The 25,443-nt window shown below is 44.9% G+C and overlaps 1 protein-coding gene and 1 long non-coding RNA gene across 13 annotated transcripts in view; both read right to left on the bottom strand.

The window, feature by feature from the left end:
* LOC126544456 (uncharacterized) overlaps positions 1-9,290 on the bottom strand; it is a 53,307-nt gene extending 44,017 nt beyond the window's left edge. For 8 of the 11 annotated variants that reach the window (XM_055077658.2, XM_055077659.2, XM_055077653.2 and 5 more), the window contains exons 1-3: positions 8,922-9,290; positions 6,143-6,381; positions 4,532-5,047 (exon numbers count right to left, since the gene is read on the bottom strand). The gene's annotated coding sequence lies outside the window, so the exon portion shown is untranslated. Of the gene's footprint in view, positions 1-4,527; positions 5,048-6,142; positions 6,382-8,921 lie in introns of all 11 variants that reach the window. The other 3 variants (XM_055077654.2, XM_055077656.2, XM_072284964.1) reach the window with 3 other exon arrangements.
* Positions 9,291-12,355: 3,065 nt separating this feature from the next.
* On the bottom strand, positions 12,356-15,988 carry LOC129381713 (uncharacterized). Of its 2 annotated transcripts, none has more exons than XR_011890600.1 (5): positions 14,728-15,988; positions 14,362-14,453; positions 14,132-14,288; positions 13,402-13,626; positions 12,356-12,577 (listed from the first exon to the last, which is right to left on the bottom strand). It is a non-coding gene; the product is annotated as an uncharacterized lncRNA (long non-coding RNA). The 2 variants fall into 2 exon arrangements; XR_008615060.2 differs by having other exon boundaries at positions 13,402-13,567; positions 14,728-15,987.
* Between the last annotated feature and the right edge of the window lie 9,455 nt (positions 15,989-25,443).

Raw genomic sequence — 25,443 nt, 5'->3', positions numbered from 1 at the left:
TGCACAAACATTTAACCTTATTGCAGAGGCCTGGCAGCTTCATCCGCAGAGGGATCGCCTGTAGTCCCCTCTGTGCTCCAAAAAATCAACTCGGAACTAGGATCCACATATGCAATATAGCTCGTCATGCCCACTTAGCTTCAGGAAGTGTTAACCTAATAGCTTGGCTCTTGTCGTAGGTGGCCAGTGTTAGCTCAGGACTCTTATCAATGCTTAGAAGTTGTTAAATTAAATTATAGGGGCTCATGTGAAAAACCCATGACATAGGATTAGTGTAATTAGGGGGCTTGCCACCATGAGGAAATGCCAGACTAATTTTGACCTCCTGGAGCAGTCATAGAGGCATTGCGTAATCAAGAATAACAGGCCGCTTACGTAAATACCCTGGAAAATATCTACAGAGACTTCACAGCCGCCTTAATTCTATACAAGAAAAGTAGGAAGATACTTATAAAAAAAGGGCTCAGACAAGGAGACACAATCTCTCTAAAGCTACTCACTGTGTAGTTGGAAGAAGTATTCAAGCTATTAAACTGGGAAGGTGTAGGAGTAAGGATCGATGGCGAATACCTCGGCAACCTTCAGATGTAGTCTATGTATACTTGCCATGAAAAGCTCTCGGTAATGTGGATGCTCAGGTATTTGAACAAGGAAACTTGAGACAGTGGAGCTTTATTAAGAGAATAATTACAAGGTGGAAAATTACTAACATGCGGGGAAATTCTCATTACTTTACATTTGGTTACATTCAGTTTCATCAGCCAAGTATCGCACCACGCAGAAACCATTTAGGTCTGCCTGAAGGATGGCACTACCAGTAGTTGTTAATATTTTGTGGTAAATTATGCAATCATCAGCGAACAAATTCAAGAGGAGGAAACATTATTGGGGTAGGTTATTTCTGTGTATGAGGAAAAGTAAAGGGCCCATAACTGACCCCTGAGGGACGCCGTTACAGGAGAGCTGTTAGAGTAATAGCCGTTAAGTGACCCGAACTGCGTGTGAGAGGACATGAATCCTTCAATCCATTGTAAGATATTAGGATCTGAATTGAATATGCTGAGTTTTAAGAAAAATAGCTTATGGCAAACAGAGTCAAAGATTTTTGCAAAATTGATGAAGGTGCATTCGAAGAATGAGCAACGGTCAACTCCAGAAAATAGAGAATTTTAGAATAGGGGCCCCAAACGTTTTGAGGCCCCAAAGCAATAGTGTCTAAGACACTGCACATGCGCGATATGCAAACTGAATTTGGGTTTTGCGTCGGGCAGAATATTTGGGCAATTTAGCGGAAGCCCCAAAAGCTGCCCCAAAAGCTTTGCATTTGAAGGCACCTATTGAAGCGAAGGCTCAAACTTAGCATCAAACTGGGCCCGATTCATTGTAACGTGTGAAGTGATTGCAGTTACTGTTTTCTCTCAACTAACCTGCGCAATGAAGACTGATTCATTAGAAGCTGCTGATCCCGAATTCAGTTGTTAATTTCGTGGCTCGTAGGCCTAACATGGCTTAACTTGGCTGGTGAAGGCACATAATGTTGGTTACTCGTAACTAAATGCCACAAATCGCTTGCTGCTAATAGAATAACCTCTAAATAGTAATTAAACATGAAAGTCAAAATTACACTTCTTATCATAAAATGATATATTTTATTGAATTATCTATAATAGGTTTTCTTTGATGCCGTATAGTGGTGCTGCAAACGCAAAACGCTCTCCGCAAATGCAAAGCCCTATTCCAAAAATCTTCACTCATGCATGCCCCAACGCTGGCACCCACAAAGCTCTTTGCAAACCCCAAACTTTTGGATGCCCTATTCTAAAGCTCCCTAACAAGTTATGGATAAAGGAGACGAGTTGTATTTTGCACAAATAGGTTTTCCTGAAGCCGTGGTCATGCACATTAAAGAAGGAGTTTTCTTCAAGGAAAATTATTCAAGTGACTGTAGGTGATGTGCTCCATTAATTTACAATGTATGCTTGTCAATGAAATTGGCCCATAGTTGCCAGGAGAGTACATTACCAACCTTATGCAAAGGAACCACTTTTCCAACCTTCCGATAGGTCAGAAGTTCACAGGTATCTAATGACTGCGCAAAAAGCATTGAAAACATTATGGAAGAATAAGTTTTGGTACTTTTCAAGAACTCTGGATTGATAGCATTTTCTCCTGGTGAAGAAAGCTTTACTTCTTCTACTAACATATTGATTCCAAAAAGATAGAAAGTTGGGCGAGTTTGTATGGTAACATATTCTTGGATTGTACCGATCGTCCTGTCTGCTTCTAGTCTCTGTGTGTGTCACTTCGTGCTACAATACAAGATTATTGATTCCAACCGAGTCAACGATAATGAAATCCATTAGAGGAAAATGATATTGAGCAAGTATGGGAAGTGAGGTTGGTTCGATATCAGTAAAGGAAGATGAATATATGTCGTTTAACAAAACAGCAATTAGGTCTTGAAACAATACACCATCTTGACCAATGAGTTCAACTACCGTGTTGCTATCACTTTTCGCCACCTTCCAGAATTTTTGTGGATTACTAACAAGTAAAGATGGAAGTGTTGCTTTAAAGAACAAATCCTTGGCTGATGACAGTACATGCATGTAGTCGTTGGCTGTGTTGTGATAAGCTACCCAATGAGAAGTGCTGCCAGATAATCAAGCCTTTCTGTGAAGACGTTTCTTTATTTATTGAGAAGCTGCCTCAGGGATGGAATGAACCAGGGCAATTTGTTATTGCTTTTTACGCTCCATAACAGTATGTATTTGTTAGTTAGTTCCGCTATCTTAGACTTGAATAAAAGCCAGTTTTCGTGACTAGATCTTTCTGATAATTGCCAAATAAAGTCACACAAGAAAAGTTCTAGTTCAGCATTAACAGCACTATAATTACCCCAGCTGCAATTCCTGATTTGCTTTTCTGCTTTCTTTATTTGTGTTAAACTTTTTAATGAGAAGTGCATCGCTAAATATCTCTCAAGCCAGGTAACTTTGTTACATTACCAACTAATAAAGGGTGCGCAATAAGTAGTAAATCTAATGTAGTCGCACTAAACAGCATAATGCATGTCGGACATTTGATGAGTTGTGTAAGACTGAAATCTGAACAAGTGTTTATGAAAGCAGTACATTCTGAGGAATGAGAGCTTACATGAGAATAAGGCTTGGCCCATGAAATGCCTGGAAATTTGAAATCACCCACCAGAAATATGGGTGCTACGAGGTATCAAACCTGCAGCTTGTGGAGAATGTTGCGCAATTGAAAGCTGAAACCGGAAGGATGGTCGCGAAGGTGGTAGCAAGTAGAAAAGACGATATCCTTATGATCGAGCCGGATACAGACACAAACTAGTTCCCAGTGTGATACAGCAGGAGTAACAAAAGAAGTAAAGTCATGGTTCACTGCGATTAAAACTCCGCCACCAATTTGAGTTCTGCAATCACACCGATAAAATGTATACCTTCTTTCAGAGTTCAAAGCCCTGTTTCGCTCAATATGATATCAGCGCAACATGTGTCAGATAATGATGATAGGGTATCACATTTGTTCAGTAAACTTCTCATATTACAGTAGAAAAAAGAAACATCCTTGGATACATTGGAAGAATTCGTTTTTCGCTATGCTAGTGGGGCCGGCACCTGTGCTCTGGCTGCAAGGGAGGATGCTACCGTGCCGTTCAATTAGGCACACATACTCTGTTAGCTGTTTTACAAAAGGAATAGGTTTTTCATTTAATATTAGCTTATTATCGCAAAGAACATACGGCCGCCCAATCGCTTTCCAAAACTTAAGCAGCTTGTTACGCGAGTTGCTCGTCATCTGAAAAGATCTTTACTAATAGATACTCTATTGCCTTGAAGTTTAGATTTTTGAAATAACACACTTGATTTCACCTGAAATGAAGACAACCGTGCTACAATCGGTCTGCACTTGTTCGGAAGGAATGAAACCAACCGACGAGTGCGAGAAATCTCGTCATCAGGCAACTGCAGACCAAGGCACTTGAATAGCAATTCCCACACCTTTTCCTAGGCACTAGCCCATGATTCTGTGCCACAATTTTCAATGCCATTGAAAGACAAGCTTTTCCCTTCTAACTCGATCTTCCTGATCGCTACAGAAACCAAGTCCTCCAAGTTTGGGTCCTCGTGGCTATATTCCAAGAAAATCACTTGGTCCACTAGAGCAGACACCCTAGAAGCTAAGTCCAAGACCTTTGGGTCAAGCAGTTTTTGATTTTCCTTGACCTCCTCAATGGGTCAATGGATTTGAGGGGCTCATCGTGACATGTGTCTAAATGCGTACTGCGCTGCTTGATTGCGGCTAGAATTTTCTTATGTTGTGCACTACATTCTTTACGCTGCAGATCAGGATGAAGTTCAACATTGCCATAAAGTAGAAGGGCTTTTGAAACACGAACAAAATCATTAGCAATAGAAAAAAAAAACACCATGAGCATGTGAACAGTAGCAGCACCATGTTGTTAGAATGTTTAGAAAAACGTGACAGAGTTGAACCAACCTACACAAATAGGCAGAACCATTTTCAGGATGCCATCGGTGCTGCATTCCCATGCCCACAGAAGAGGAAAGCCGTTCGCAGACTGCTTATATGGTTCTCGGGTAACGCTGGCGGTGTCAAAGTGGCTGCGTCGTAGAATGGTGTGTCCAGTGTCGCACAAAAGATGTTACAATGCTTGATGGCGCTTGCAGTGTTGGTCTATGCACCACACGTCTCATAGTTAGCGTATTGAAGGGCTCTTGCATGGGGGACATCAGGAACACCAGTAAGCACAAGCAGATGATGCAGGCCAAGTGCAGAAATAGGGAAAAGCAGTTTGAGGAAGCCATCGGCGGTGGAGGGGTCGAAGTGGCTGCTTCATTGAATGGTGTGTCGCACCAAAGACGTCATGATCCTTGAGGGCACAGGCACCATTGGTTCATGTGCCACACGTGTCGTAGTCAGCCGTCACATCGATGAAGGACTCTTGCATGGGGGACATCATGAATGCCAGTAAGCATGAGCAGATGACGCAGGCCAACTGCACAAATAGGCAAAAGCAGTTTGAGGATGCCATTGGTGCTGCATTCCCATGCCCACTCAAGTTTCTTAAAGAGACACCAAAGACAAACATTAAGTCAAGCTAAGGTGATAGATTAGTGCTTGAAAATCTCTAAGGTATCAATATTATATCGCAAATAAAGCCTTAATAATGGAGAAATTGAGGTAAATGCAGGGCATGATTAGAGATACCCCCGGGACATTCAAGTACTTGCCCGATCATAAAAGCACTCCTCATTTAAACTTTGTTACTAGTGCTCAACCATAAGACAAAATAAAATAAAATGCTGCTTGTCCAGTTCTTCTTCATTTTTAGAAAAGAGAACTCATTGAAATTACCTTTGGCAACGTCGTGGGCAGTAGAAAGGTTTTGTATTCGCTTGACTCTGTGTCGCCCACACTTTCGCATTTAAATATTTTGTTATCGCATAGTGCTATGTTGGTTTTGCTGGCTCGCGAAACTCGCACACACTGCAAGTAGCAGAGAATTCAACTTCCATGTGATGTCGCGGGATCTTTGAATGGTCTACGCCGCTTGACCAAATATCAGCTGCAGCGGCAAGTCCACCACTCTGTCTCAGCTTGGTATCGCTGTTTGTTGGGGGCTGTTTTACTCATTGATGGCATGACGGTGCATGCAACGTTACCATTCCCTGGGTTGTATGGCAGGAGATTTGAATTAAGAAAAAGGTATTCGGACCCTTCAAATGCAATTTTTTCGTAAACTAAGTCTTGGCATAAAAAAAGCGTTGCGAGGTTTCTGGAATGGTATTTGAACAGCCCACATCGACCCCCTTTCATTACAGTCCCCCCTCTTTCATTACAGCTCTCCTGCCTCCATGGAGTGACCATTAATAAGTGCATTCGTGCCCTTCACGCACATAAAATCATGACCCCACTCTTGCAATCGTCCCAAAACACTGGCATGAGTACCCACAATGCTTTATTGGCTATCACCATGATTAAGACTTTTGTTAATGCTAGATGGTAACATACAGCAATTGTGGCATCCAGTTATTATCAGTAGCTTATGAATAGACAGATTAAGCACCCCCAAAAAATATGTTGCATTCACCTCAAAATTGCTTGCACATAAAGGCCACTGTCATGGACATCAAGGTCTGTGGTATTTGCCCATCTGTGCACCTTCTTAGCAGCAGGCGATGTCTGGGTTGATTGGCACACACCCCTGTCTGCAATCGTTGTCCCAACTGCAGCGTCCATCCTACCACTGAAGCACCCTGTGGCCTCTGTCTGCACAGCTTTCGTAGACTCGACAGGCAGGGTTCCATGTGGGCTGCAGCGCTCCGATAGCTGGACAGACAAGAGAACAATGCATGTGGACATTGCAACATTCTGCAAATAGAGTAACACAGGGCCTGAAACAACTTAATTTATGGGATTTTATGTGCCAAACCCCCGATCTGATCATGAGACGTAGTGGGGGACTACGGATTAATCATGACCACCTGGGGTTCTTTAATGGCACCTACAACTAAGTACATAGATGTTTTTACATTTCGTCCCCATCAAAATGTGGCCACCGTGGCCAGGATTTGATCCCCCCACCTCATGCTTAGCAGCACAACACCAGAGCCACTAAGCGACCACGATGGGCATGCAACGACTTGTGTAACTATACATGATTGTTTACAAATGCTAGGCACTCCTGTTATATGAATGTGGTTAGCCACCTGTTGCACTTTGGCATTGGCATAGCAAGTGTCAAAACACCCTTCCCCCAAAACTTTCTGACGAACTGCGCCCCCCCTGTTGCCCACGGAACAGAAAGTTTCAGGAGGTTGGCTCTGAAAGAGCAACAAGCACGAAAGGGAAAGCTTGAATGTGAAAGCAAGGCAAGGGCTAGTGGTGGTTTGAAAGGTCGGGTGTCATGGGGACAATCCCCTCTTCCGTGCACAGAACATTGTGTCGCCACTCATGGCACACCTAGACCTCATTATGGATAGTCTTAATCATAACTGCTGAGGAGGGATCAGTGCTAAAATTTCCACGCACAAATAAGGATGGGACAAGTGTATGCAAAAAACTTGGGGGCATTGTTGCTCCCCACTAGGCCTTTGTGTGGTCAAAGAGCTCATTTCTGTTACTGGACTGAATCGTTGACGATGCTGTGCAGAAAAAAAAGGATTCCGAAAATAATGCGACTTGCTCATCTAGGATATGCATAAGCGACCCCCCCTTTTTTTTCTTTTCCTTGTACTTAACTTTCATTATGTTAACAAACTTGAGAACAGCTTGCTGTCAGGCTAGTTTGTACAAGGGGTGAAGAATGAAAACAGGGCAAAACACAGGACAAGAAAGAAAGACCCACATAAAGCTGATTTGCACAAGGCAAAATATATCAAGGCCAGAGGTGCAGGACCAGGGTAGGAAAGAAACCGCCAGAACAAACAGGTGGGAGGGCAGGTAGGTCAATGGCTTCGAAGTCCGTGCAGAAACAGAAATATGGGAATGTTAGCAGCTGCAGCACCGTTCAAAAACCCGGTGAATGTTGAAGAGTGTGACAGTGCCAAACGGAAAAGCGGAAAAGAATTTTAAGAACGGGAGTGGGGTGATATATATGGGGGAAGGGAGGTACACACACACGCATGAAAGGCATCAAGAGCAAAGTTGGCAGATAATTATGGAGACAGGGAGAGAGTCTCATCTCTACGCCCGATCGCTCAACACCAGGCAGCTATGGCCAGTCGCCTAGCTGAGGCTCACCTACCCGATCGTAACACGTGCTGCTTGCTGGAGCGAGCCCATCCTAATTAAATGACTCGGCAATTTTCAGAATAGATGGATGTCAGGAGACAAGATGCTTTCGAATCTCTCTCAGCTACTGGCCCTCATCTTACTGCTAACTATGGATGCCGCAACTTTCACACAAGCTTCTAAACAGGAAGCAGCCCTGCTTTGGACTGTCTGTCTCAGCCATTCCCGAGTGTCGTCAAATAACAATATGCATTGCGTGACGACTACAATATCATGATTCAAAGTTACTTCCAACCATCTCTTCAAACAAGTTGGACAGCAGGTCACCGATTGCGAGTGAAACTTGCATGATATGATACTATCGAACTTCTAGTGCAAAGTTTTGTTCCTATATTTTTCAATCAAGAGTAACACAGCAAGGCCACAATGCCGAAAGCGTGATTGAGCGATGTTTGACTTGCAGAATAGTGCCTGCCCTCTTCCGTATGTAGCCGTCGCCGTACCACTCACTAAAAGATCTGGCTAGAAATTAACGGTGATCTCACTTGTTCCCTGGGCTGCAACAAGTCTGCACTGTAAACAAGAATACACACGATGGTGCACTGTCTTGTTTCTGTTGGGGCTCTTTTTTAGTGCTGCTCACTTTTCCGAGTCGTGTACCAGTTAGGTAATTGACATACATTATCTACATGCATCAATTCGCAAACGAAACATTTTTTTTATACCCTTTTTAAAAATAGCATAATTTTATGTGAAGTGGCTGCATGGCTTAGCAATGATAAACTTTTGCCAGAAGTTAAGCAAAGTGTTGTTTTGGCAATGCAAAAATGTGCACTCTCGTTGTTAAAGCATTCTTGTCCTGGACGCGCGAGGAGTTTGCATATATATATAACTGATGCCCAAAAACCAGGTCGTGTAGGCAAAATTATTGGAATACACTTCCAAAGCTTTCTACATATGAAACAAAGAAGGAAAGGAATTAATGGCGTGATTGATCACTTTTGGACGCGGATAAAAAAAAAATTACGCGTGACTCTGGTATCAGGGACCAGCGGGGACCAAACATCAGGGACCAGCGGAGCTGGGGGAAATCCAGCAAAAGTTATAGAAGTGTGCTGTTTGGCACTATACTTTACTGGCACACGCAACCCAAGATCTTGCAGCCTCTTCCGTTTGCTAGCGCTCAGGATTTCTTCTCGGTGTTCTGCGTAGTATCTTGCAGAATTCAATCTGCTGCGTTCGCGAGCTTCAGAATCTTCTTGCCTCTTGCGACGCCTTGCTTCAACTTCCCTAGCTCTCGCTTCAGGATCGGATCTCCGTCGACGCATCCGTTCACGATCAGCTTCTCGACGGCGCTCCAGTCGAGCGGCTTCTTCCTCGGGAGTCCTGACGGTAGCCTTCGCCATTGTTTTAAACAAACGAACTACACACAAACAGAACACCTACATAAACATAGCGAAGGGAAACTAGGTAACGCTGAGCTTATCACCTATTTCTCCCCCGCCCCTTCTTTGGCTTCTGAATTGGATTGGCACGGCTCGCTACGTGCTTGCGCGCGCAGATTGGTGTGCGCTTGGTTTCTGCACTTGGCTTATCACTGCTTTCCTTTCCTCTGAATTTATTCGGCGCGGCTTGGTGCAGGCACACAGACTTTGTGCGCGCCTGCTTTTTTGCACTGGGCCGACTGGGCCACGGACTGGGCTTTCAACATAAGACGAAGTGAGCGTAGTGAGCGTAGCTTTAGCGCGGAAGTGCTGCGCTGCGGGAGTACCGTTATGTAAGCGCGCAGCAATGCCAGGAGACATTCATACAAAAGCAAAGGGTCAGAAAACTGCGCTTTATTTTCCATTACTTTGTCATGCACCTTCACACTGGGTAGCGCCGAGCGATCGCTTCTAACAAACGCAGAAATGAGTCTTTGCAGCGCGTGTGGCCATTAATTGACTCCCACCACAGCCACGTGAGGTGCGACTCTTGCAGCGGTGCGCCCTGCAGCCAGCAGAGAAGAGGTGGCGCTTCACTTTCTGCCAATAACTTTCTATTTGATAGGGTCCACAAAGTCCACGCTGTGGTTTACTGTTTCCCATTGCAGATTGAGGCTCGCCTAGGTCCTTTAAGCAGGTGCCCCAGTACTGCGATGACGCCACGCGACCTGGTCATGGCGGTGGGCGAACAGCGCTTAAAAGCCGGAGCGAGCCGAAGCGATCGTCAGCTGCATCGCTCATAATTTGGCAGATGGTGACAATACTGGGGTCAATTCGCATGGCGGCCATGACGAGTGCAGCGAGAGAGGCGGCTCGTCTTTTGTAGCTCGGGGATCCGTTGCGGCAGAACCCTCTGATAAGGATGGCTCACGCAGGAACGTTGAGGTAGCGTGGACCTGGCGGTCTGGAGCTTCACGAACATGCAGGGGCCCAGGCGCAGATGCCAGACGACATATTTTCGAGCTTCCTCGATCATGCAGAGCGACACGCAGTCGACAGAGGAAAGGGAAGCAGCGACAAGCGATCGTATAGCCTAGTGCACAAACCAGGCGCACACCAATGTGCGCTCGGAAAAGCGCGCGCAAGCACTTAGCGAGCCGCGCCAATCCAATCCAGAAGTCAGAGAGGGGGGGGGGGGAGGAGTTGAATAGGTGACGCTAAGCTCAGCGTTACCGGGAAACTGTACGCTCCACAGTGCAACGCAAGTAAGCATAGAGTTTCATACAATAGAAAACTCTATGAAGATAAGAGTAGCGGTGGCGTTGTAAACTAAACTATGCAACCGAGAGACGGCGCTAGCAAAATTAAAGCTAATATCATCATTACTAAGTAGTGAGCATTATGGGGATGGTATGCCGTCCGCGCGAACTTGACTTAACCCTGCCAAGGCCTTATTTTCGGGTCATATTGAATGGCAGCCTTCATATTGACTGGACAATTGAATAGTCATGCGGCCAAGCCACCTGGCTTGGCCGCATGACCTGGCCTGCTGGCCTGACCTGACCTGGCCTGCATGACTGGCCTGCTCGAACGATGTCTTACGCAACGAATGAAACGGATAAAACTTCTGGGGTAACCGCACGTACTCTGAGCGTCCCGTCGATTAGAGGAAATTTTCCGGGGTCGCTGTAAGATTTTTGCTTTAATCCTGACGACCAGATCTCTGACCGTGATGTGAAAATATCACGTTTGGGTGAGCGTAAAGCAAAATTTCCATTCGTTCCATGGAATATTGTTGAGGCCTGCCACATCACAGGCCACACGTTCTCAAGCTCACGCCACCCTTCCCTATGTTCCTTGAGTTAGCGAGGCCTTGGCGCATGTTATAAAGCCTATGAAGTCGATGTAGCCCACGTTTCGGCCCACTAGTGAATTAATTAATTAATTTAATTATGGGATTTTACGTGCCAAAACCACTTTCTGATTATGAGGCACGCCGTAGTGGAGGGCTCCGGAAATTTCGACCACCTGGGGATCTTTAACGTGCACCTAAATCTAAGTACACGGGTGTTTTCGCATTTCGCCTCCATCGAAATGCGGCCGCCATGGCCGGGATTCGATCTTGCGACCTCGTGCTCAGCAGCCTAGCTAACACCATAGCCGCTGAGCAACCACGGCGGGTGGCCCACTAGTTGCAGCATGAACTGGTAGACGAGAAGATGCAGGTGTTTCCTTGCGTTGTACACAAAATACCCTGCACAAATCGTCACAATTAACTTTACAACGGGGAAAGCAGTATATAATTTTGAAAGCGCTGAAGCAACAAATGTATGATATCGAAGAGAAGAATCAGAAATGAATCATGAGTGAAAAAGCATAATTTCCAATGCACTTGCGGAGCATGTGCATGGCAGTCTGACTATATGCCATTGACTGAGACAAGGCTTCCATAATTGACAAGGAAACTGGATTTGAAGGCACTATAGCTCACTGTGCCTAAGAGTGCACTCTTAGGCATAGTTACACCTTTTGGGGTGTATCTCTGCCACACAACGATAATCGCCGTCTGCCTTGCTTGCGTTTCTTTTCTTGAAAACGCCGCGCCCGCTACTTTCCTGTCGGGAATGCTATGCCATGCTGATAACCCAAGCAACAAAAAGACCGCGGCAAAAAGTCGGCCCGACGTCTCCGGCCGACTGCAAAACGGTTGGCCCGACCTCGGCAACCGAGGGCGGCCCAGCTTTGGGGATTGACATTGGCCTAACGTCGGCCGATCGTCGGCAATCGATGTAGGCCCGACCACTGTGGCCGACTTGGCCGACGGCGTCCCATACGAGGGCCTACCAAGGCTTTAGGTACGTAGTCAGTCGGCCAGCCGTAGGGCCATTCTATTTGGCCAACGCAGCCGAGCGCATGCCACACGCGGGCCAGCCATGGCCCTGACGACAATAATGGTCGGCATTGCACCGGCCCGGTGCTGAAAGCCGACGTTGCTTTTGACGCCCCGAATAATCGTAGCATTTGCATCATGCACTTACAACAGCATGCGCATCACGCATCACGCTTGTGTGGTGGCCGGCATAGAAGTACCAGACGAAAGCCAACGCTTTTTTGTACTTTTCATGCCACATAAATGCCAGACAAAATGTTCTTATACAGGTCTTTATTTCTTGTATTTGTCTTGGATATGTATACACCCACACGTTCACAAAAGTTTCAAATGCTAGTTCATGGTGGGCTTGAAGCGGGGTCACGACGCCTTCTCTCGTTCCGGCCTCCATCCCTGTCAGCTGCTCCGACTAACCAGCGTTTCGTGACTCCAGCCACTGAAGCCAGTGAAGCGTCTGGGAAGGTGCTCCTCACAGATGCTGCAATAAAGCGGCACATATAAGAAAGCTGCCCCCGCTTTATAGTTCAGTTGGTTAGTCGCATTCCATTTGAAGAAATGAAACAATAAAAAAGATCATAAGCCAGATAAAGAAACGATAACAAAGTAATATTAGGGACGTGCAAATCAGTATCGAAGATGTCAGGAAGAGTGGCTGGACGACACAAATCGTGTAAGTACCGGATAGTTGATAATTTATATGTCGTTAGCAATAGGGGGAACTCAACACGGAACCATAACAAAACACGCAGACACAGTGGCTACTGTGTCGGTAGTGCGGCTGGTAGCCGCACTACTGGTAGTGCGGCTATTTACACCACGATCCGTCTTGTTGCTTCCCGTGAGCACTGCATGAAACAGCCAAGTTGAAACGCTGAGACAAAGAACGCGCCGGAGCCCGGAGCGCCAAGCGGCACAAGGAGGTGAATAGGTAAATGTCTGGAGAGGCAAGAGGGGAAGTTTATGGCATGATACATATACTTGCTGACATGATGGCAACGATGATAGGTCTATGTTTTGCAGAAAACAGTTTGCATACATGGGTTAAAGCAGAAACAGCATATACAGCATATATTATATGGTGAAGCAAAACAAACTTCTCAAAAGCAGTGACAAAATATGGACGCCGCAAGTAGAACTCACTTATTACGGCATTATTTTATTAAAGAAAGTGCTAATACTGGACGCAGCAAGATGCAATAGGCAGCAGCTTGTTTGAATGAAGAAAAAAAAAACGAAGCATGCAGTTGGTACCGATGTTCGCAACGTGCACAAGAAAGCTGATTGTTATGCCATATTTCTTACTTAGAATGAGATTCGTGATGGCCTGGAGCTTCACGAAGGCGTGCTTCCTCCCCTGCGACCCTTTCCAGCTGAACTGCAGTGCAGCTTCATTTGTAAGTATGCCCTGCAGAAGAGTGCGCACGGCATGACCGATGTCCGTTCCTCCGTATCTCGAAAAAAAGTTCACCTGCACGAACCAGCGCATGTAGAGCTAAACCAGACATCCAAATACGTGGTTATCGTGGTCTGTAAAAAATAATGGTCAGGATAAGAAATATGATCGCTCTCGTTTTAAATGTTTTAACCACATAAAACAAATATATCTAGAAACAACGTTCTATGACAGAACGATATATGGCTGCGGTATTGTATGAATGACAAAATGAAAATCAGCCAAATATAAACATGAATACATAGTTTCTCTAAAAAGAAAACACAGCATGTCAATCACCATCTGTTCCATGCGGGAATCTGAAGCTAAATATTCCTCTAAGATACACTTTAGAGCCGCCCAAGGAAACATGAGGACAGGAAGGATAGATTTACTGGCTTGGCTCAGAATATCATTTAAAAAAAAAAAAAAACATCCAGGCAGCGCGATAAATGAATACAACACAGTTGCACAAACAAAATAGCACGCAGACTGCCACGAGACAAATGTATAGGTATACATAACGTCGAGACCGCGGTGACAAAGTATTACACGTAAAGTACGAAAATACAACAACAGAAAAATTGAGGAACAACTTACATATGGGCTATCCGCAGGGTTTCACATACGCGGCTTCTTGTCTGATGTTCCTAGATCTACTCTAGTTCACATGCGGAGATGTGCCACACACAATCCATTCTTACCTGCAATGCACCAGACGTATATCGTACAGGCATATACAGTTTTGTTTTTTCATCTGTGGGAAGGAACGAAAGCAACTTCTAATTAATTATGACTTGTCCGCAATGACAACCAGACAAGCGTCTTACCTGATTTCTTCCCGAATGGTGGCGACAGTTCCGAGCGTAGCAGGTCATTCGCACACTGTGCTTCAATTTAAGCAGTGTCGTTCCAGTGTTTCCTTGAGAAAAATTAAGGAAAATACAAGACGAAAAAATAATATTAGAAATATATACATGAAAGTACGTCTCACATTTCCCTGTCCCAACTCTCGAACGCTTGATCGTTCTCATATAAAGCCTCCTTTTTTTTTTTTTTCCTGTCAGAAAAAATAAGCCCAAAAGACAAGGAGCTTATCATACGTTGCAAAACCATTTACGCAATACAAAGCGAGTTTTGTTCACATGAAAAAGACAGTCATGCATTACACAACGCGAAATTAAAATGCCACTTACGAGTACGCATATCTTGAACGGCGAGATACGGCGGCTCCACTGCATGGAAAGGGCTTGCGCTGTTTTTGTCCATGTCACTTTTGTGTAGTTTGCGTTTCTATGCGCAGTCCATGATAACAGAAATGCACCAACTAGTCTACCAAGAGACGCGGAACGAGCTGGCATCCAGAGCTAGCATTTGGCGGCAACTCACGCAACTGCTTGCGCCCCCGCGCCATTTGGCGGGAACTCGCCTGCGCCCCTGCGGGCAGCCGGCGTTGAGCGTGACGAAGAAAAAATAGACAGCAAGGAAAGTCCCGCTTCGCTTTCTCGCCCCGTCCTCGCTGGTGGGAGCTGATGCTGACAGAGAGAATCGCCCGTCCCTGCTTTCCAAGAACCTCGTCATTCCTTCTGGGAGAGGGAGATGCGACAGCGCAAACGACCTCGGTTCCCCACACTTTTCCTTTTCTTTCTTTTTTTTTTGTCAGGCGCTTCCTGTGAGCGCGTCGCCGTTTCCTTTTGGCGTGTGTGCTGTGCACGTGCGTGCGTGCGTGCGTCTGTGTAATATTTTGGAGGGATTGGTAGCTCTATACGAATATGTATATAGCTTATGTAAACAATAATTTTGACCTCTTCAGTGAGTCGAAAAGTACTTTGGGTGCTATGCACGTTAGCATGTAGGTTCTGTTTTCTTTTTTGGGAGTATTGCATAAATATTGTATAATCTTGTTTTGTTTCCCTTTGTACTTGTTCATTATTGTACACCTGTTATTACCGTGTGCAATTGTCTTTGTCCGCCCCTCATTTACATGCGCGTCACGCTAAAACTCACAGTTTAGCGTGAGATTAAGCGTGGATTTTTTTTAAGTGTATACTGAGGTATTTGTGTTCTTTTACTCGAGGTATTTCCTGGCCCTGTATTGATACTGTCTGTTCACTGTTTTCATTGAGTACTGTTTACCATAAAAGCTGATTTCCTAACGCTAAATTTCAAATGTTAAATTCTTACCTTCATGTGCACATATATTCTCCAGGCGTTGCATAACACTCCGCTTGTTAGCTAGCAACACAATGTCGTCGGCATAAAACGAACCTGGAAGCTACTGCTCTACTATTTTAACCGCCTGTTTGTATGAGAGATAAAACCCAAAATTGCTTCCCTCTAGCGGCCTTTTCATACTTACCATGTACATCACAAACAGCAGTCCCTAGTTGATATCAACTTGCTTCTCGCTCCTCATCCCTCCCCATTCAACGCAAACTGTATTTTCTAGGTAGGTCTCTGTCAAAAGCTATATGAAGTCGTTGCCTATGCCTTCCAGAATATCCCACAAAATTTTGTGGTCTACGTTGTCATACGCTCCGGTAATATCTAAAAAAGCCACATAAAACAGTCTCCTCTCTTTGGATATTTCAATACACTGAATAAGAACAAATAAGTTATCATCCAGACGCCTATTCTGAACCCGTTCTGAAGTTCTCCCATACCATTCTCTGCCCATGTTTGCACTTGTAATTTAATTACCTGTATTGCTAACGTGTATATTGCCGATATAATGGTCAACGGTCTATATGGGCGAATTCAATTCTTTTCTCCCTTATCTTTATACATTAAATTCATTCTACTTTGTCTCCGGCTGTCTGGTATTCGCCTATCTTGTAAGCCTTTTTCTACTGCTTCCCACAGAGCTTCCTTACTTTTTGATCCTAGTTCGCTAATCAGCCTAACGGGAACCTCGCCTAACCCTATGGCTGTGCGCTTTAGAAGTTTCTCTGGTTCTCGTTAACGCTCTTCTTCTTTAAAACTACTTCATCATTGCCTTGGAATGATTCGGTCGTTATTTTTCGGATGTAATTTAATGTCGCATCCCCTTCCATGTTTTTTTATCTTAGTCTAGGACATGTTGTTCTGTTCCAGACTTCCTGCTTAATAAGTTTGTGTGTTTTCAAAATATTCTAGGCGCGGCCTTCTTTTTCTCACGTATTTCCAACAACCAACGTTCACTTTCACCTTTGAACTTTGCTTGAACCAGTACTATAACAATAGATTTTTTTTCTCCCGGTATACTTCTAATTTTCTGTCTACTTCAACCTGTGGCAACTGCACTTTCTATGCCTGCTTATGTTCTCGTAATGCTTTCTGTCGTTCATCGATCGCTTCGGGTATCACGCTGTTCCACCAGCTTTTTTTACTTCATTTTTGTTTTCCAACAAACGTGTTGCTTCTTCTTCCTAATTTCTCTCGTCATTACATTTAGAAGCTCACTGTATTCCCACTTATTGCTTGGCCATTTGCCGTGTTCTTTCTCGACTCCCGCGGCTATATTTGTTATTTGTTGAGCGTTCAAATTTGGACTGGCTTTCTCGACTCCCGCGGCTATATTTGTTATTTGTTGAGCGTTCAAATTTGGACTGGCCATTCTTCGCTCCGTGCTCTCCTTCACAACTACATATCCCATTTTCAAAATGGTGCGTTTATGGCCAGTCCTTGTGTTACTACAGTCTTACTCGCCAATGGCTCAACTTATCTCAACTGATCTGAACTTATCATAAATATCTTCCGTCATCAGACAGTAACCAATAGTCGATTGCCTATTTCCAACTTGCCATCTGATCTGACCATCAGATTTACGGGCCGTAATTACGATAACGAGGTTACGTTGCTCACAAAGGTCCAGCAATAACTTCCTGTTGTTGTCGGTATAAACGTCTAGATCCTGTATGTGGGCATTCATGTCACCTAACAGGGTAATTTCGGCATTATTTCCGAAACGCCTAATATCAGCACTTAGGCATTCCGCTAAGCCTTGGTTCTTCTCTCTGCAATGTTTTCTCGTTCATAAATACGTTAAGCCCAGCCAAGTTTTATTTCCACTCATTGTGCCTGAAAACCAAATATGCCCTTGACACTTTGAATATGCTTTTTCCCATTTGAACATTCCGGCCCCCCTCCCTTTCTTTTCGATTTAGTTCTGTTGCAACCTTCCCAAACATAATTCTCAATGACTGGTGCATCTTTTAAGTCTCTAAGGTGCGTTTTTATAACCGCATACACCCCTATTTGTTCTCTATTTAACTGCTCCTCAATTTATAAGCGCTTTTCCTTTCTTCTGGCGCCCTGCATGTTTATGCAGCCTATTACATGGCGAGCTCGCTTTTTTTTTTTTCCGCCTTTCTCTGTGGTACTAATCTGAGGTAGCGCCACCTACCGGCCGTGGCCACTCAGACAGACCTCAAATGGCAGCTATAGAAAAGGGCTTTGTCTTTCAGTTTCCGCGTAACAGAATTATGTTTTCCCGCATACTCGATTTGCAATCCGAAGTTATCATGTCTGAAGCTTGTGCTTAAGTTGTATTTTACGCATTTTCTGACAATTTACCCTCAAACATTCATTTAGTTCCATAAGGCTCTTGCGCTTGGCGGGGGCCATGTATGCTGCACTTCCGTAGACATGCGTGCCCGCGTTACGTACGTCGCTTGTGGTGTTAGTGGTGGTTGGTTTCTGAGCAACGTCGTCTAACGTCGGCAATCGTTTCTTTGTACACCCACTTTCACAGGGTGCAATGGAGGAGGGCTTTTTTTTTTTGCTAAGAATACTGCAGGGAACCTGCTGAGAAATATGCGCACAAAGCCACAAACGTGCGAAGCCCGCGCACAGCGTAGGCAGAATGTAGCTGTAATACCTTACGTTCACACACTATCCCACAATTTGGAAAAGGTGGCTCAGCGTTACGAGTGTTCGCTGCTCCCCATAAGCTGTCAAAGCTTTGTAGGATGACCGACCCGGAAGCAAGCCAGTAACGTGACTGCGGCATAAAGCACAGGCCGCCTTTTATTGAATGCGCATAAGGGGCAGTCTATTAAATTCTTTTAAGGTGCGGAATAGTGTACATTGGCCATACTGGGAGATGTGCTAATGATAGGTTAAGGAAGGACGCAAACAATGTAAAAAATCCGCGTGAAGGAAAAGATTTCGAAGGTTTTCTGGCAAGTCATTGTCTGACTTGCAGGGACTGTTCGCCCGACCTTGTAAACACTTTCGTTATTAAGAAGAGTAAAACTCGTGTTATACGGGAAATCGCAGAATCTGAACGGATTTCTAGAAGTGAACTTGAACTTTATTTCCATCATCGATGGAGGAGAGGGAAAAAAGCTGTGTAAGCATAGGGATGTGTCAACATGGCATCCATCACGCTGTCAGACAAATAGTTGGCATATTTACGAATGCGCAGATGATTACACCGGGCTCGGACAGCATGTATATATTCGTGATTCATTAACAATAAATGTTTTTGGAAGTTCAGCACCCGTCCTTGTCCTCTCGTCTCCGTCCGTGTCTTCTTGCGCTACCACCTTTTCAAATTTTTAGGGTATATCACGCGCTTTCCACTGGGTGTTTTCCGGGGCAAGGAGTAGTATAACGCGCGCCGGCGCGTTTCGGCGGCAGGGAGCCCGCTCCTCTCCCCAGCCCCGCTGTAATATGATCGCCGCCTGCACGGCATGAATGGTCCCCGCTTGCTCTCGCGCGACGTGTTGGTGGGGGAGTGAAAGGGGCTGTGTTCGTCTTTACATTCGGGGTCGCGGAAACCAGGCGGTTCGCTTGCCGCCGAACTCACAACTTTCTTTACCAGTGATCCAAGAAGAAGCTGAAAAAAGAAAAAAAAAATGGCCAGAACAAGTTTCGTCCCCTCAGGCTCCGGAGGAAAGCATTCCGTCCGCAAGCAGCAGCGCGAGTTCGAAAAGAACGGAGACCACAGTCTCGAGCAGCGCCGCGCCGTCCGTCACGAATCACCCGAAGAAGATGGCACATGCTCAGTCTGAAGGATTAGACTGAATTGCGTGCAGCCAGTGGCACATAGCGAATGATAAATCATGAATCTGAACATAAAGCACTATTCCATTAAGAGGTCGGTGTGCTGTAGGTATACATATGAGCCGAAATCATACGTGTTAGATTTTTATGAAGGAACGCATTTTTTGTTGCACCGAAGAGAAACGCGCTTACTGCGAGGATACAGTTGTCTGTTATGTATGAGTGCCTAACAGAGCGCTTGCCAGCCCAACTGGAAAACCGGCAAGCGGCGTGCCGAGTGTGAAATCGGCAGCCAGCACCATGAGGGAAAACCTTGCATTGCTATTTGAAAATCACGCACGCGGAAACTATGCGAGAAAACCTGGGCGAGCGCGAAGTGCTGCTGCAGAAGCGTGCAACAGAGGAAGTCTTGCTGGGGCGCACTCGTAAAAAGGGATCCTCGAGCCTGTGGCAAACCAGTTCTTGAAAGAAGAAACAAAAATTTAGAGAATGGGTAGTGGGACTCGGTGCCGTAGCAGATGAATTGCGCCGTCGTAGCAGCCAAATTATTTCTACTAAAAGGAAGAAAAGATTGGCTGAGAAGATTTCGAGATTGTGTTGCTGTAGGTGCAACACCGCAGTTATACTATTGATGCATTTACGTTTCACAGTCCCGTAGCAAAGCAGGAACAGAAAACACCTGGCGCTCACCAGTCATTTCCTGCAAAATGAAGACATCAGCACTTTTATTAGGGGAAGTTAATTCTTAGTATGTCGCATAACGTTTGCTTGGGCTATTTGGCTCATGAAAAACATCATGGCGTGAAAGACGAGGACACAGGGCTCATTCTGTTTCTAGTCCTCTTTTTTTTGGGCCACTGTTTTTTGTTTCCAGCGGTTTCCACATAATAAGCATTTTCCTAACCGTAGTTCTATTCTTGGTTCAATTCGCGTTCGCCTTTTGGCAAATGCTCAGCGTGCGTTCAGTGTTATCACCTCGTCGCGCATGTTCTTCCAAAATTTTAAATTGTGAATTCATATCTGACCAATTCATTTTGAGTAAACAATATATCTACGCTGTAGTAAAGAGATGTTTAACTAGTTTTCTGACACTTTCCTTACGTCAAATATCCAAAAGAGGAGGATACGAATAGCCTTGCCGTGATAAATGAAATATAAAAAATTCACTGTGGAGCAAGGCCTGCATTAGTTTTTCTGTTTGGAAATGAAAGCATCACCGCTCGGTACTGCCTGCTGAGCGGAATTCAAGGACTCCTAGCTCCACAGTCTGTAATAATTCGCATAAGTTAACTTCAGGCTGATCATACGTATGTTCTGGTGCACTTGTCGTTCACACGAGTGAAAGCGCTATTAGTTGATGCAAAAAGGAGCTAGAGGGACTGAAAGAAAGATGCCAAGCATCGTAAAACGCGTCTCTTTTTAGTGGTGGCTGAATGCAGTGGGTGGGGAAAGCGCCTCTGTGTTGCAGCTCTTGGCGCGGAGGCGAAGAGTCCGGGTGGAAGACAGGGGTGACGTTTGTGGAGAGGAGACGCTTGTGGGAGGGAGTAGGAGGAAAACTAGCAGTGCAGCGAACGGGCAGCGCGCCGAGGGCAGCGCTAACAGAGCGATGCGAGGTCTGGTCGCACTAACCGCTTCAGCGCTCCGCCCCAGAGATTCGTCGGCGCTCTATGATGGCATCTCGGAGGCCATGTTTAGGGCGGTAGGTACAAGTTTAATTTAGTGACGTTTGCTTTGTTAAACCCCAAGTATTTCTAGAAGTTTAGTGTTCAAATTACAGTAAAAAAGGATTAGCGAAAATTCATAATATATACCACAGCCCACGTGAAATTCCGCATGTTTACAGAATTAATCCTTGCAAGCATCCCGAGAATTTAATTCCCTTAAATAAACATGGCAGGTTAATTCACATGTTTACGCGTACGACGAGTTTCATATTGCTTCAGAAAACGGTCCCACACGCATATATCGCTGTTTCTGAACGCATTGCGCTATACCTTATAATATTAATGCAGCTGTGTATGTGTATAGTCACGAAAAGTATAAATTCTGTAAGCATAACAATGTATTACCTTCACCGATAATAAATTTCCCTAGTGAGAATTTTATAAGTATAGACCGAGAGACAGGAATTGATATAAAAATTAAATTATGCTACTCATCGGCCTCGGGCGTTGGTCCGACGCGCTGCCATCGTACCGAGCCGGCGACCAACTGGCGGGTCGGGAGTCAGTCTGACAGAGAAGTTGGCAAGACGCCCTCTGCCGACTGCCCGCCGGTAAAGGCGGCGGCCGTTGTCATACCGACCTCTCGCCAACCTTCGCTGGCCAATATAGTCGTTTGACGATCATTTCCCGACGATCGGCCAAGCAGCGGCAGTTGGCCAAGGTTGCTTGGGAACGCGCATGCCGTTCGTTACTGGAAAGTACCGGGCTCGCCGCGTTAAAGAAAGGAAATGCAGACAAGACAGATGACGATTATCGTTGTGTGGCAAAAGGGTGTAATGTTGCTTAAGAGTGTGTACACACAACAAAAGGAAATGCAGACAAGACAGATGACGATTATCGTTGTGTGGCAAAAGGGTGTAATGTTGCTTAAGAGTGTGTACACACAACAGGGCGTTCTATCCGTGTGTTCTCTAAAGTCCAGCTTCATTATCGATGCCGTAATGACGTATTCACTTCTCCTGGCATCCTCGCCTCAATGGTAAGCTCAACCTACTTAGCGGTAGATTTACGGCTTACCGTTAACAGCACACTCAATTTGATTGAGACTAAACGTAGACATGCGCAATGGGCCAGTCATATATCACTGCTTCAAACCATTACGTTATTAAGGTGCTTTCTGTGTGCACCGAGCACGCAGTACTAGGCCCCAGAGAACACCCTAAACAACGCACGGCCCATTATTATGGCGTACATAGCTTAATGGCGGAGCGTTCCTGTGCACGATACAGAGGTTTCCGAAAGCCTATGAAGTCAATTCGACACATACCTGCACGTTGCAGCATGAACTGGCACGTGTGAAGGACACGCTGTAAAATGGTTTTTCGGTGTGGTATAGGCATGCCGTGCACGAACTGTGACTACGTTCACCTGAACAAAAGATGCATTTTCGAAAAGTGCGCTTGAAGCAACATGCGTGTATTATGTGAAAACGAAAAATGTCGCAACGTACCTGGGGGCGGAGGACGTGGCAGCCTCTAAACATGATATATTGGCTTTCTTGGATGAGGTTTTCGTTATCGCCAAGAATCTTTAAATTTCACGCCAGTATCCCGCCGGGTGCTTCCTATCAGACTACACAAAGGCTGAATTGCAGCGATGGCATTATTCCGTTTACATACGCAAGGTATAGGTCGAATTTCTGATACTTATTCTTTGCAAACAAAGCTTCCGTACAAATGCGTGGGAGCTCTTATCAGTCATATGCTATCAAATCTCTTTATAACGACGCTGAAGGGAGAGCCGGCACTGGCGAGACTCGGGCTTTAATTGCACATATAAAGTCATATATATATATATATATATATATATATATATATATATATATATATATATATATATATATATATATATATATATATATATAAACGAGAAGAAAGGGCGTTAACCGAGGGTCCCGATTTTTATTAGTCATATCATAAGAAGCCAACAAACACAGACACCAAGGACAACATAGGGGAAATTACTTGTGCTTAATAAATGAAATGAAGAGAGAACAGCAGAAGAAATTTCAGCGTCCTCAACACAGAACCTCTTAGCACATGACACGATTGCGTTTGCGATAGCTCCGTGCCTTCTGTTTCAATGTGATGGTCTTTCGTTTCCGCTTTCGGATGGCTTGCATCTAGCATCGCGAAATGGGGACGCGGTTGAATAGGTTGCATGATCTCTGAGATTGCACCAGCACTATCTCTGAGGCCACGCCTAGCTGCACTAGCCTGCGCGGTGCCGCAGTGAGAGAAATTTATGCCCAGCTGCTAGGTACGTGCAGTGGTGAGAAGGAGCAGTGTTCGACAGCGCATTCAGCGCAAATACCCAAAAGTGTTGGCACCAAATGTGTGCCGAACCCCGCGGAATGCGATTGAGTCTGCAAAGGTCGGGCCTTTCTTGTTTCGGAGACAAATCAAGTTTGTATTTCAGAGACAAATCAAGTTCGGTAAATATATTGGCAGAATAATTTTACTTCGTTGAAAGAAGGTTTTGAAACGGGGATATCCACGGAGATTTCAAGGGGTATTTCACTTTGCTACACCCAATAATCTTTATGTCCCGTTTCGTTGTAAAAAAGTTTCACTGTAACGGGTACGTGTGTTAATATCTTGTCTCGCCTTCTAATTACAGGCACCAAATCTGAGCTCAAGCAACATTAGGAACAAGCTACATTGTCTACGGGTGCATCAGCCTGTGGAACTCTCAAGCCAGCTGCATAAATCATGAAGTGACCAATGGGTGATAACAGTCACAAAGCAAATCTCTAGAAGGTGCATTAGAAACATTTTGCTTATGTAGTGGTGTTATTGATTTGATATACCAAAAATTATTTGAAACCATTGGCCACTTTAGCGCTTCATTTATGTGATTATTTATTCTTTATGTTAAGCGAGGCTTTAACATGTGTTGTCACTTTTGTGGCTTTGCCGATATTTCAATGGTGCTATGGTGGATTGTAAGAAATGGGCCATATGCATTGGTGCTGTCTGTGCAGCCAAACATTTTTCACTATTGCTGGATTAGGAACATTCCCATTTATTTGTCCATATAGCAAGTATCAAGCGACACTCAATTCCTTTATAATTAATTCTATAGTGGAAGGGTGTATTGTGTTCCTAAATTCATGTGTACGTTCGTTACTTTGGGGCCTTAAATGACCTGTCACTCAGCAAATTGGTTTGCCAAATTATAGGGATACGTTAACAAATTTTGACTAGAAGGTATCGTAGCTTGCTCATCAAGTCTCTTGGGAAAACATTTTTAGGAAGGCTACACAACGTCTCGCAAAATTTCTTACGGTCGTTTTCAAAACGGCTATGAGACGTTTTGCACGATATATATCATAGCCGTTTCTAAAAAGGCTACAAAACTACTCGCAAGAACGTCTTACAGTGGTTTTTCAAACGGCTACAAGATGTCTTGCAAAACGTTTATATCTGTTATTTAGCGGTACATTAGACGGTCTTCACGGCGGGTACAAGATGGTTTAAGACATCCGACAGTTTCGGCAAGACGTCTTCAAGAAGTCTTAAATATCTTGCCAAGACGTCTTGAGATGTCTTGTAAACGTTTATAATGATATTCAAGACGCCTTAGTGATCTTGCCAACACGTAGACGGCCAATAGACCAATGTGTGTTGAGTGGGCACGTATGTATCGTCCATTGTGTGTTCGTCTACAGAGTGACGTCAGTGTCGTCTAGTGACCTTATCGGCAGTTCTTGAGCGGATCCATGGGGCGGACGCGTATCGTGCACACGGAAGAGCAGCAACGTGTCCTAGAACGACGACGGGAGCGACAGTGAGAATGGATGCACCGGCGGCGGAACGCCGCTAAGGCCGATCGTGCGTTCGTCGGTGAGCCTGGCCCGTCGTGTGTGCCGACCGACGAAAGCCCGCAGCACGCCCGTGACGATCGAGCGGGCACGCGAACAGAACCGGGAACGTGAACAATGGCGGCGGCACTGGCGAGACTCGGGCTTTAATTGCACATATAAAGTCATATATATAAACGAGAAGAAAGGGCGTTAACCGAGGGTCCCGATTTTTATTAGTCATATCATAAGAAGCCAACAAACACAGACACCAAGGACAACATAGGGGAAATTACTTGTGCTTAATAAATGAAATAAAGAAACTATAAATTAATGGAAATTAAACTAGGGTTCTACTAGGACACATAAATACCCAAGAAAGTGGATGGGGAAACGGC

Source organism: Dermacentor andersoni, chromosome 10 (assembly GCF_023375885.2).
Source record: "Dermacentor andersoni chromosome 10, qqDerAnde1_hic_scaffold, whole genome shotgun sequence".
Lineage (NCBI taxonomy): Eukaryota > Metazoa > Arthropoda > Arachnida > Ixodida > Ixodidae > Dermacentor > Dermacentor andersoni.
Note: the sequence above shows the minus strand (reverse complement) of the source record. Positions and strands in the feature narration are given on the sequence as shown.